An 11,632-nucleotide genomic window follows, 5' to 3' on the forward strand; every position below is an offset into this window, starting at 1 on the left:
GTAAGTAACTATTTTAACAAAAGATGGAAAATCCCATCTCCCAGATGGTGTGGGAAGGGGAAAGGAAGGCTTTCAGATCCAGGTTTTCATCTGAAGGAAGCTGCTGCATCTTGTTCCTGGGATGGATCAAACCAGAATGACAGAGCTAGGCAACTTCAGGCGAGGAAAGAATGCAAATCTGGATTCAACGCCCAGCCCAGAAATTCATTTTCTGTGCGTTTCTAAAGGTAAACGATCTTCAGTGAGGAAACAAAGATTTGCCCTGCGTGGTGAATTGTCACAGAAAGGCTCCTCCAGCAGCCAGAGACTGGTAGCACATTCTGTCCTGTCCTCCAGTATGGTTTGACCGAGATGTTTGTGTAAACAGCTGGGGGATCATCCTGCGCCAGGCACTGTCTCAGGGACTGAAGTATCTCAAACTAGCTCTGCCCTGGGACTCTGGTGGGAAAGCACGGCTGGGCAGCTGAACAATCTGGACTCACAGCCATCATCAGTTGATGATAAACTGCCTCTTTCCATTCAATCTGTTGCTGTTTTTCTTTCTGACTTTGAACACTTTCCCTTGTTTATTAAATAGTGGAAAGCAAAAGAGTTTTCACATACACCAACCTTAAACAGGTTGACTTGAGTCATATTACTCTGAATTATTTTTCCCCTCCTATCACAAGTTAACATGCATTAGGGTAATCAGTGATAACAGTATAGAATGGGACGTATAATAAAAATAAGACCAACCGACAGCCAAAAGAAAATTAAGGTATCTCTGCTTTTCTTTGTAACAGAATCCCACAGGGATGGAAATGTTACCAGCAAGTTTGAAGGAATTTGCACAAAATGTGTTGGCTGAGGTAAATAAAGCAACATGTTTGCCCAAAGATTGAAAATGTTATATTTGTAATATATAAGTAATGCAATGTCTGACAAACTGCCTTGTTTAAAAGCGGTTAAAGGAAAGCTGTGAAGAAAAGTGATGGGCAAAGTTTTGCTGTTAGATTTCCTGAGCATTAAGAATCAGAGCTGTTTGGAACCTCCTGTGTCTCTTCCAAGCAGCAGCAAAGCTACTCTGCACATGGAGGGTGCATTTTAGCAGTTTGCTGAGCTGCATAGGAAAAAGCTCATTTATGAGTCTGTGGTTCATGGGAAGGCAATTTACCTACATTAGCAAAAGGACTAAACTGCCCTCCCAGCTTAGTCACCCTGCCTGCCTTCATTGAACAGAGTGCTCCTGCTGCCTTCAGTGCATGTTGGACCAGTTTGTTAGTCCAGCTTCAAAGAATTAATGCAGTAGTAGGATCTGCCCACTGATTCATTCTGCTCCTCATGAGTACCTGAAAAGCCAGCTCTGAAACTCTTCCTAGGTCTGCCTCACCAAAGACAATTTATGGCGGAAGTTCATGTGCATATTTATTTTGTTGCTAAAGAGTTTGCTGGCATACTTCAAAGTGTGGGCTATTACCTGTTCAGGTTTATTGCCTGCTGAAGTGAATTATTGCCTACCTGAACAGGCCTGCTGAGCAATAGTTCAAATTAAAATGTGTCATTTATCATGTTCACACCAATCCAAAATGACCACAAAACCCAAGGTGTAATTATTGCCAGGCTCTGACTGCAGAGCTATCACAGCAAGCTCTCAACCAGTGGGGAATACTGGTTCCTCTCTTTGAAGGAAATCTGCTTCCTTATTCATAATGAACAAATATGACCCTATCATTAACAGCAATATTGTTTCAAATGCTGATATGCACCACAGAAACCAACTTTGAAATATGGGGGAAGAATGTGACATGGATTCCATCCAAGATTAGTTTTTCAGCAAAGTGCAATTTTAGACCCAACTCTTTTCATTAAAATTTATTCTAAAAGCATGTCTTGGGCTTATCAACAGTATCCAGAAAGGAGGTTGTCACACAGCCTGGAATGGTGGTGCTATTTTTATTAGTGTCATTATTATTATTGTTACTACTATTATTGTTTACCACAATTCAGAAAAAAAGAAATGACACCAGGATCTCAGTACCAGCATGGGCTGTGGATACTTCAATTTGTCTACAGCTGTAGTGAGCCAAGCCTGTACCTCCATGTTCTGCTCCATCCTCTTCTCTCCCTGCTGCTTGCTGTGTCATCTTTTTGTGAAAAAATATTATATATTCCAGGGTTTGTGTTCCATTTTAACCTAAAACTAGTAGGGCTGCAGCTTTCTATGGTTTGTATATGACAGCAGTGAAGACCAGCAGTATATATAGTCTGCTGTTCTCTCACATCCTTCCCCAACCCTTCCCATCTCATCTGGGGCTTTGGAGATTTTTCTGGGTAATGTAAAGCTCCTAAAGTAAGAGAAAAATAATGCTTTTTATCTATGTCTTTACTGAAACATTGTAAATGTATATCATAACATTTGCTTTTGTTTTCTTTTATTATTGTAGGATGTGAAACAATAGGGAATAGTCAGACAAGACCAAAATGGAAAGCAAAAATCAGAAGTACCTGCTTTAATGAAAGCATGCTGTAATAGGTATGCTTTTTTGTTTGTGCAAACTTGTGGGTGTAAATACAGGGAAAGGAGGGGGAATAAACCCCCAGCAGTGACTTTAGGCTGATGAGAAAACTCCTCTGGGATGCAATTGCTTGTGCACTGGGGTTGAAGATGGATGAGGACTGCAGCATATGGTCAGGCTGGCCATAATTCATATGCAGACTTGGGTTTGAGCATCCTGACTCCTGCCTCACTTCTCCGTGAACCACTCCAGGACTCTGCAACTAAACACTTCCCAAATTATGGAGTTTGCATCCTAGTCTGAATTGTGCAATTCAAGCCTACCTGTGGTTGTACAGTCAGACAGAAAAGCCAACAGCCAAGGGCAACGCCTAGTCACTGACTTTGATCTAGAAATGGTTATTATCCAGCTATCTACATTACAAAACATCCAGTTTGCTACACCTGGGTTATCTACTGATTTGGCTTCATTTGATAGGCAAGAGCAGGTCTAGCATGGGAGAGCTTCACATCCCCAAATGATGCATCTTTCACAAAACTGTTAAGTGATAAACCTTGCAAAACCCGTGAGTAGGACACTTTTCTGTCCACCTCCCAACTCTGTCTCTACAGTTGATCCTAAACAGCACCACTGGCAGCGCTTGCAGATGAGATGGAAAAGTGAATTATTTCTTCACCCTGCAGAGCTGAGAGTCTCCAGTGGGCAGCAAGAGGGAACATGCTGCTGATGACAGCTACAGCAGTGTGGTTATGCAGAGGAGTTCAATTCTCAAGAGATTACGCAGATTTTTCATGAGGGTAAATGACTTATTTTCAAATAATTTCTTTGAAATTTTTTTCTTCCTGGAAGCATAGTAGGAAAGTACTTAGAAAGGAAGTCACTCTGAATTCTCTTCACTCCAGGTTAGAAAAAAACCTCTTTATCTGAGGAGTAAATTTGGGTCACAATGTAGTAGCAGAGTCCTCATGCTGAATAAATTGCTGAACATGTGGTAGTGTTTTGTGACATGGTCTGTGGAGTGGGAAGTAGGCTGAGCTCACCCAACCCATCTCATTTATGGCTTTACACAAGTAAATAAGTATGTTTTCAGCCACTCAACACAAGAATGGCTTGCAAATTGCAACCACCATTGCCTGGCAGGTCAAAGGTTAAGCTTTTCAACAGGTCAGACTACAGTGCTAATTCACCTCAGTAGTGAGTCCCAGGCAGCCTGTAATGCATATTTGTGGTGGTTGTGTTTGTATAGCATACACATAAAATGAAAACCGTATGACAGAGGTTAGTCCTCTTAAATGGTTGTCACATTGGCTTGGGCTGCTTTTGTACAGTTATCCATATGCTAGCCAAGATTCTGGTGGAATTTTCGTATGAATTTTATTGACGTGGTGAACTAACTTGGGTAATTTCATAGCTATTAAAATCAGCCAGTGGCCTAAGAAATGCACTGCTTTATTTATCTCAAAAATGTTGCTAACTGGTCTGGCCAGATCCATCTTCCAGTGGTGGCCCTCTTCCAGATGTGGAAAACCCCTTTTTCTGACATAAAGGGTCCAGACAATCCTTGTGTGCCTGGTCCACAAAACCACTGATGCTGTGGGCTGAGGGCTCAGCCCCTGTCACCAGATGTGTTTCCTGAGTGTTACACAAAGAAGGAGCTTGCAAGAGCTTCTTGAGTTCCATTCACAACTGCCAAAGCTTGCACTAGGGCCTGAATTAAATGAAATGTCTAAGTTAGGAGTCTAAATTAGGCATTTAAACTCCCTTATATACCCAGTTGGGAGAGATAGGCACTCCCAGGGATACCCTGGGGAAGTGCATTTGACCTCCATGTGTGCGTGTCCACTTTACAGGGAGCCCGAGGCAGCAAATATCCTAACACAGGCATCTCAGCTGGGCACATGCAGTGCTGTTCATCTGGACCTGGATAGCTGCACACCATGCCAAAAACTACCTCAAACTGCTTCTTCAAAGGGCTGATATTCTCATACAACCTTGCACGCTACTCAGTGGATTTGACATGCAGACATAATCCCATGGACAGTAGTGACGATGTGAGTCCAGCAGTCCAAAGATCTCTGTCTGAATGACCAAAAGAAGTCATTTACTGTCTTTTGTTGGCACAGAAGTATTAAAATTTCCTCCTCCACAAAGCAGGAAGAGCAGACACAGCCCTGGACTTCCTGTCCCAGATCCTTCCTGACCAAGATGCCCTGCTCCAAAGGAGGAGCCGTGACCTTTCAAGGCCGTGTCCTGGCACATCAGGACATGCTCATGTCCATAGCACACGTTCCTTGTTCTGTTGCAAAACAGGTTAAATAAAAAACTTATAGGCCTATTTTAAGAGATTTCTGCTGAAAGGCGAAATAACAAATAGAAAAGAAATGTATGGGTACACATGGCGGGAGACAAGTGGGATGTTTTGGGAAGCTCCCATTTCCATCTCTCAGAGTTCCTCTACATCCCTGAGAAAAGAAGATGAGTGCTCCCCATCTTTGGTGAAATGCTTGATGGAGCTAGCAATAGCACTCCAGTTTAACAGTGACTGTAAATGATGCTTACATTTCAAAAGCATTTTTTGATAATATTTTTCATAAATATAAGCTAAAGGGGTTGCTTTCCACGAGGGTCATTGAGAGTTCACTAAATGCAGATAGACTGTATTCTGTATTAATGATGTTAAGCTCACTGCCTCATAGAACTGCCAAAGCCCTTTATTTAAAGGAATAGCACTGTATTTCACAAGAAAATATTTTTAAAGCTCTCCTTACTGAAAACTTGTCTAAAGAGAGACAAGTCTAATTATTTACATGGAATCTGAAAGGTCCAGTATGGGATGTGTTCAATGAGATACAGGCTTTATTTACATTTAGAGCACTGCGCTACACATATCATTAAAAGATTTTGCTTTTTTTATTTAACAGAATATCAGCAATTAGCTTCTGCAGCTAATGATTGGATTTTATAATCCAATTTTATAATATTTTTCTGACTCTTCAGGAACAGCTACAAGGATTTGGTTGAGCTTTTGTACTGAGCTCTGGGTAAGGGTTTCCACACAGCAAGAGGAGAATCACTGTACAGGTCACAGTTGATTCTTCAGGAACAGCTACAAGGATTTGGTTGAGCTTTTGTACTGAGCTCTGGGTAAGGGTTTCCACATAGCAAGAGGAGAATCACTGTACAGGTCACAGTTGCTTCACTTCACAAGGGGAAGTGATTTACAGCTCATCTGTTTCAGTTCACCCACAGCAGCAAGGTGGGTGACAGAGCTGGGATTTATCTCTTGACATGGGACAGTTGTTTATCAGGCCAGAAAGTGGGGCTGTAGGTAAGATTCTGCCTTGCATGGGTAACGTAAGTCAAAAACCATTCTGGCTGGTACTTGTGGAAATTCCACAGTGGTGGTGGCTTGAAAAGTGGGATCGAATTACAAACTAGTTCTTGTTACAGCCACAACTGTGAAGTGGCCTTAAAGCAAATTGCTGGGAGTGTGGTGTAGGTTAGATAGTGAAAGAATCTCTAGAAATAGGTTCTTCCTTATCAAGCCAGTGCAATCCACTGAAACCCACATGGTTGTACTGAGAATTAATTCCTTGTCTCCTCAACGGAGAATGAATCTGTAAAGAACAATCTGCTCACACTTCTGCCCTCCCATGTCACATTTCAAGTCTATGCAGTTGTAGAGGAGCTATTTCTAAGCAGAAAAACAAAAACAGTACAAAAACGTTTTTGCTTCTTACAAGTCTTCTGTCTACTCATGATGGATCAATTTATGAAGTTGACAAAACTTGCCATTAGAGTGTGAAGACCTGAAAGTGTAACGTGTAGTACCCAGCTAAGCAAAATTCCTCTTTTAGCTCTGACTATTTGGTTTAGCAGCTGTAGCAAGAGTGTAAAAACATTTTCAGGAATACACTTACTGTATATCCCACTCCATTAAGGGCTGGTACTGTGGCCCCACCCTGGCAAAACTGAGATGGCATTCGGAACCTGTGATATCTTGAGAACTGCAGGTTCCACTTCTCAGGTGATGTAGTGATAGGTATTAAGGGCCATATTTAATGGGAAAACAATTCCTAGGACACTTACCTGTTTGCTTTCCAGTGTGTGAAAACTGGTTCTAGAGTATAGTTTTATTGTCTGTGCTCTTGCCTATCTGTGTAAGATGGCGTCAAGTGACCCTAAACAAACTTGAGCTGAAGTATACAGGGAGAGGATTAATCAGTCAGGCACTTAAGCATAAGCCTAATGTTAAGCATGCAACATAATGTTGTTGAAGTGAAGTCAGTGGCATTATTTGTATGTTCGAAGTTAACCACTGAACTTATCTGTTGTACTATATCAATGCCTAATAGCTTGTGCACTTACTTGCAAATATAAGATACTTAATGTGTTTATTCTGGACTCTTCCTGTTGTTGTGCATCAGAAAATGTTGCCCTCAACCAAGCAGGGTAGTCCAGGCCTGCAGCAGCAGTGCAGGCCAGCTCTTCCTCAGGCAGGGACAGAGAGACGGGATGGAGCTGGATATGGGCAGGGAAATGCACAAAGCAGGTCTGCAGCAGGTCCAGCAGCAGATCAGGTTTTCCAAAGCCCTCAAGCAAATGTCACTAGTTCTGGCTTTAGCCTCAAGGGCAGCAGAGTTAGGCCACTGCTGAAGGTTTGGAAAGTTTTTTGCTTGTTGGGCTGGGAATAGTAAGAGGAACATTGTGGTTTCCCTGCAGCTGTCAGAGACAGAAGAGCTGAGTTCTGATCTTGTTCACTCATGGATGTTCTACATTTGTGCAAGTCCTCTCACTGCCTCACTGGTCTGGGGATGACTGTATTTTGCTGTCCCAGCTCCTCTTCTCTGTGCATGCAAAGCTAACAGACTCCAAGACCTAGAGACACGAAACCTCTGTGTAAGAGTGGCTTGTGAGCTAGACCACCCCACCCAACTCCTTCTTGATTGTTTGGAAGGACAGTCTGGGAAGATTTAGGCAATAAACCAATATTCCCACCCACTAATAACCAAAAAAATTAATGTTCTTGAGTGATGTGCTCAGCACCTTCTATTCTCACTGAAGTAAGTAGTTCCTTTGGGTCTACTTTCATGTGTCTTTAGGGAATGTAACTAAATTACACCACATGAGAGCTGGTAATTTTAATGTTATGCTGTAAGGGGAAAACTATAAACATAACAGGAAAGACTGGATGTTTTCCATTCATATTTTTAGAAAAGTTGCTTCTCATCTGTGCATATTTGCTTTTCAACATCTCTGGCAAGATCTAAATGAATTACTTAACTGGAATTGAAAAGCAAGTCTTACTTTTAAATTAAGGTGATAAAAGCTGTTGTATTTTTTTATTTTTTGGAATATTACTATAGAAGATAAAGATCAAAACCAGACCCAAGGGGAGATAAGACTAACAAAACACCCAACCTCTAACCTCATGGCAGGAGATGGATTATTTTAGAGAATGACTGGCTACGATCCGAGGCATGGTCCATGGAGTCTGGTGAATCCATGAGGTTTCAGTCGGAAGCGTTTCCACGTGGTGTCAGTGTTTTGTGACAGGGAGTACAGGGTGTGCAGAGCTGGGAGTGGCACAAGGCCATGTGAATGAGCTTCTACTGCAAGAACCATGCCAAGTTTTGTGCAAAACATGGAGAAAAGCTGAGAATGGGCCTCATGGAGAAAGACTGAAAATGGAATTTCAGTTTCTTCTCCTCTGTCAGTGGGAAATGTGTAAAGTATGGTGAGCCAGAACACAGCAGGAGATTTTTGTTCAGAAACCAAAACTGTCCTCGGAAAAACACTCAGATGTTGGGTGACCTCTGCTCATTCAATCAGGATTTGGCCAATTTGAAATTGGGGATGTTTTTACAAGTTAAACTGACCCCTCTGAGGGCAGCAAATATGGTCTGAGTTGTGTGAGAGGTGGTAGCACCTACTCCTTGCTCCATACAGCTGAAAACCCCTGTTTCCTTGGAGGAGGCACAGGTGGGATCTATTTTCTGCAAAAATCAATCACCTGAATTGTAGGGCAGGAGAATTTCTATGCCCACACCCACCCCCTGAAAAAACTCTCCCCAGTATTTCCATGCTTCTCTTTTTGCCATTAAGACAAGATTTTCTCCTGCAACTGAAAAGTAAGTGCTTCATAAACAGTTCCTCCGTCTGCAAGTGGACCTTGAAAATTGATTATTTTTTGTTTGTTTCTTTTAGTCTCCAAATGTTTCTGCCATTATGAGGCAGGCAGTTATTTTGCTAGGAAGGAATGTGAAGAATTAGAAAAGTTGAAAGCGATTAGGACTCTGTCTTTTAAGACAGAGCCTTTCACAAAGCCTGGCATGCAGCCTGCTCAGAGTGAGCATCATAAGACACCCTGAAGCCTTGAAATCCCTCAGTTTTAAACCCCATGGGGTGGCTTTTACATTATCAGGGAAGAGATGATATTGCAGAGACTATTTGCTTCATATTTTAAAGGCCTCTGAGTTAATATTTATTCTAAGTAGATGTTTATTTTTGGATAGTTTTATTGTTTATAGGAAGGCCACAAAGAGTTCAATGTTATGGAGAAATGGTTACTTTGTATTTATGGTTAACGAAAAATAAGAAAAAAAGAAAGTTCCAAACAATCCTGCCCCAGTTCTTTATTTCAGGAGACAATGTACTTTCCACCCATGCACAGGCAGTGCTTTACAGGCTGTATAATAAAACGCTGTTCCAGATATTGTCTAAATAGAAACAGATTTAACCCTGCTGTTGTGACTTGCATTGCTGGGTAATGAAAGTTTTCAATCTGGTTTTACTTTGTTTTATGCTCACTGGAGAGCTGCACATCCACAAAATCCTGCCTTATGCACAGAGACCTGTTGTTCCGATGCCATCTGTTTGCATATAAAAGGTGAACATCCCCAGAAACAAACAAACAAACAACCACAGGATCTGGCATTTTCTGATGGACAATGAAATGCAATTCAGCCCTCAAAGTGAAATTTCCTGCAAAGACTGAAGTTTATGGAAAAGAACCCAGTAGTTTCAAATGAGACTTGAAGGTTCTTATGACAAGGAGGTGGTGGTTCCTATGCCTTCCTAACAAAAAGTCAGAAACCCATAAAATTTCTAACCTTAAATCTTTTTGTGAGTGAGTCAAATAATTTACCTAGGCAGTCATTCACTAATGGCCCACTGAAAACTGCTAAAAAGACTCTAATTTAAGTTGGCTTTGAAAATTACTCATTGCTGTGTTACCTAAAGCAACCTCCAAGTGCTTCTCTACAGGGGAAAAGCCCTGTGATAAGAGATAGTCCCTGAAGATCTGAGAACAAAAGATGGGCTGCAGCATCTGCATATCAGGAAACGGCCCATTACTCATTAATTGCTCCATTTCCGTGCACCAACGGGGGGTCACCCTGTCACTGAGGACCAGAAAGATTATAGCAATAATATAAATACCTCTTTATTTACAATTTTGCAAGAAAACAACTTTCGGTGTTTGTTATTATATATAAACTGGGGGTTTTTTTAAGTTTCCACGAATAAAACACTCTTGGAGGACAGTAGGAAGTTTGTAATTTGAAGCATTTTGCTGTGGGACTAAAGGTGTGTTTCCATAAGTCACAGAGCCACGTCCAGCTGTTGGGACATGAGCTAAGGACTAGGAGGAACCAGATTCTCCTCTTTGCTCCCCTTCCGATTTCCTGTATGACCTTGAACAAGTTACTGAGTCTCACTGCCTGTGTGTACAGGCAGTACCCTGTTATTCTTCCTTTTATAATCTATGAAACTCCCTTTTATACTCTTAAGTATTTTTTATCCAGAAATGTGACCCTAGTTCGAGTTCCTGTAGCTTCTGGACCTATTGGTGGGGGTCAGTATAATTCCCTGCTCAGAAGTGGTCCCATCCCTGAGCTGGTGCTGAGGGAGGATGGAGGGAAGGTACCAGTGCTCAGCTGCCCCAGCACTGACAGGGGCTGCCTGGGGCTTGCTGGGCCTGGGATCTCCGTGGTTTTCCCATCTGCAGATCAGAGGTAACAGGAATCGCCTCCTGCATGAGAAGCTGGGTGGGGGTAAATACAAGTGACACTAAGGGCAGGCATTATTATCATAATGTGTGTCTTACAAGTGCTTGGGGTAGTCACTGTAACAACATCCCCTAGAATTTGTGTCCGCTTGAACTGCTCTGTCTGTGTAATCACAGAGCAAGAATGGGCAGGTATGACTCTGATTCTTATCATCGTGGATTAAAACACAGCAATCACCCCAGCCCACCTCTTAGTATTCATTTTACTTATTAAAGCTTCCCAACAAGTCTCTGCAGTGATGTTATCTGCTAAATTGTGTGAGGTTTCTGATCATTAAGTGGATTGGTCTTCAAAGAGCTAAATGAAAATGAGCAATAAATATCAGTGTTACTTAGGTCATATAGTGTAAAATGACAAGGAGACCGAAAGACCTTCTGGCAACTGCAGAGCAAACAAATATGAAATAGATTCACTAGCTCTTTTTGTGGGTTTTTAAAAAGTTTCTCAATTATTTAATTAATTTCTTTTTAAAGTAAGTTAAAAGGGAGAAGCAGACATGGTCTTAAAAAACAGAAACTCCTGAATTCCCCTGTCTGTTTTTTTCAATTGTTGTGACCTCAAATGATATATTTTTACCCCTGCACTAACTTTCTTCTCTACAGAAGGGACATTGTAATATTTATGTATGCTCTGGGGAAGGTATCATTATTATGGCAATTTCTCCAGTGCTTTGCACATAGACAGATGCATTTAAAAGGTGAGCCTCCCGCTGGTGGGTGTAAACAGGAGCTTGGAGTTCTGCACCTGCAATTGTGTTTCCTGTATAAAACTGAGCACTGTACCAGTAGCAACCTGACTGCAGAGATAAATGAGGCAGCAGCAGTTGCAGTAACTCCTGCTTGTATCTGTGTTTTCATTCATTTGGAAAAATAACCAGCCATAACTGTTGCCAGGGCAGATTGTATCCTCAACCAAATACTGTGAAAATCTTCCACTGCAATATTAAACACTGTATGATTTCTTAGGTAATATTTTAAAGGACTTATTTTTTCTCAGTGAAAATGTAATGAAAAAAAAATCAAAATGCTGCAACTTCTTATGTCTTGATTATTCTTTTTAGTCCCTCCC

This window comes from Corvus hawaiiensis, chromosome 12 (assembly GCF_020740725.1).
Source record: "Corvus hawaiiensis isolate bCorHaw1 chromosome 12, bCorHaw1.pri.cur, whole genome shotgun sequence".
NCBI classification, from domain to species: domain Eukaryota; kingdom Metazoa; phylum Chordata; class Aves; order Passeriformes; family Corvidae; genus Corvus; species Corvus hawaiiensis.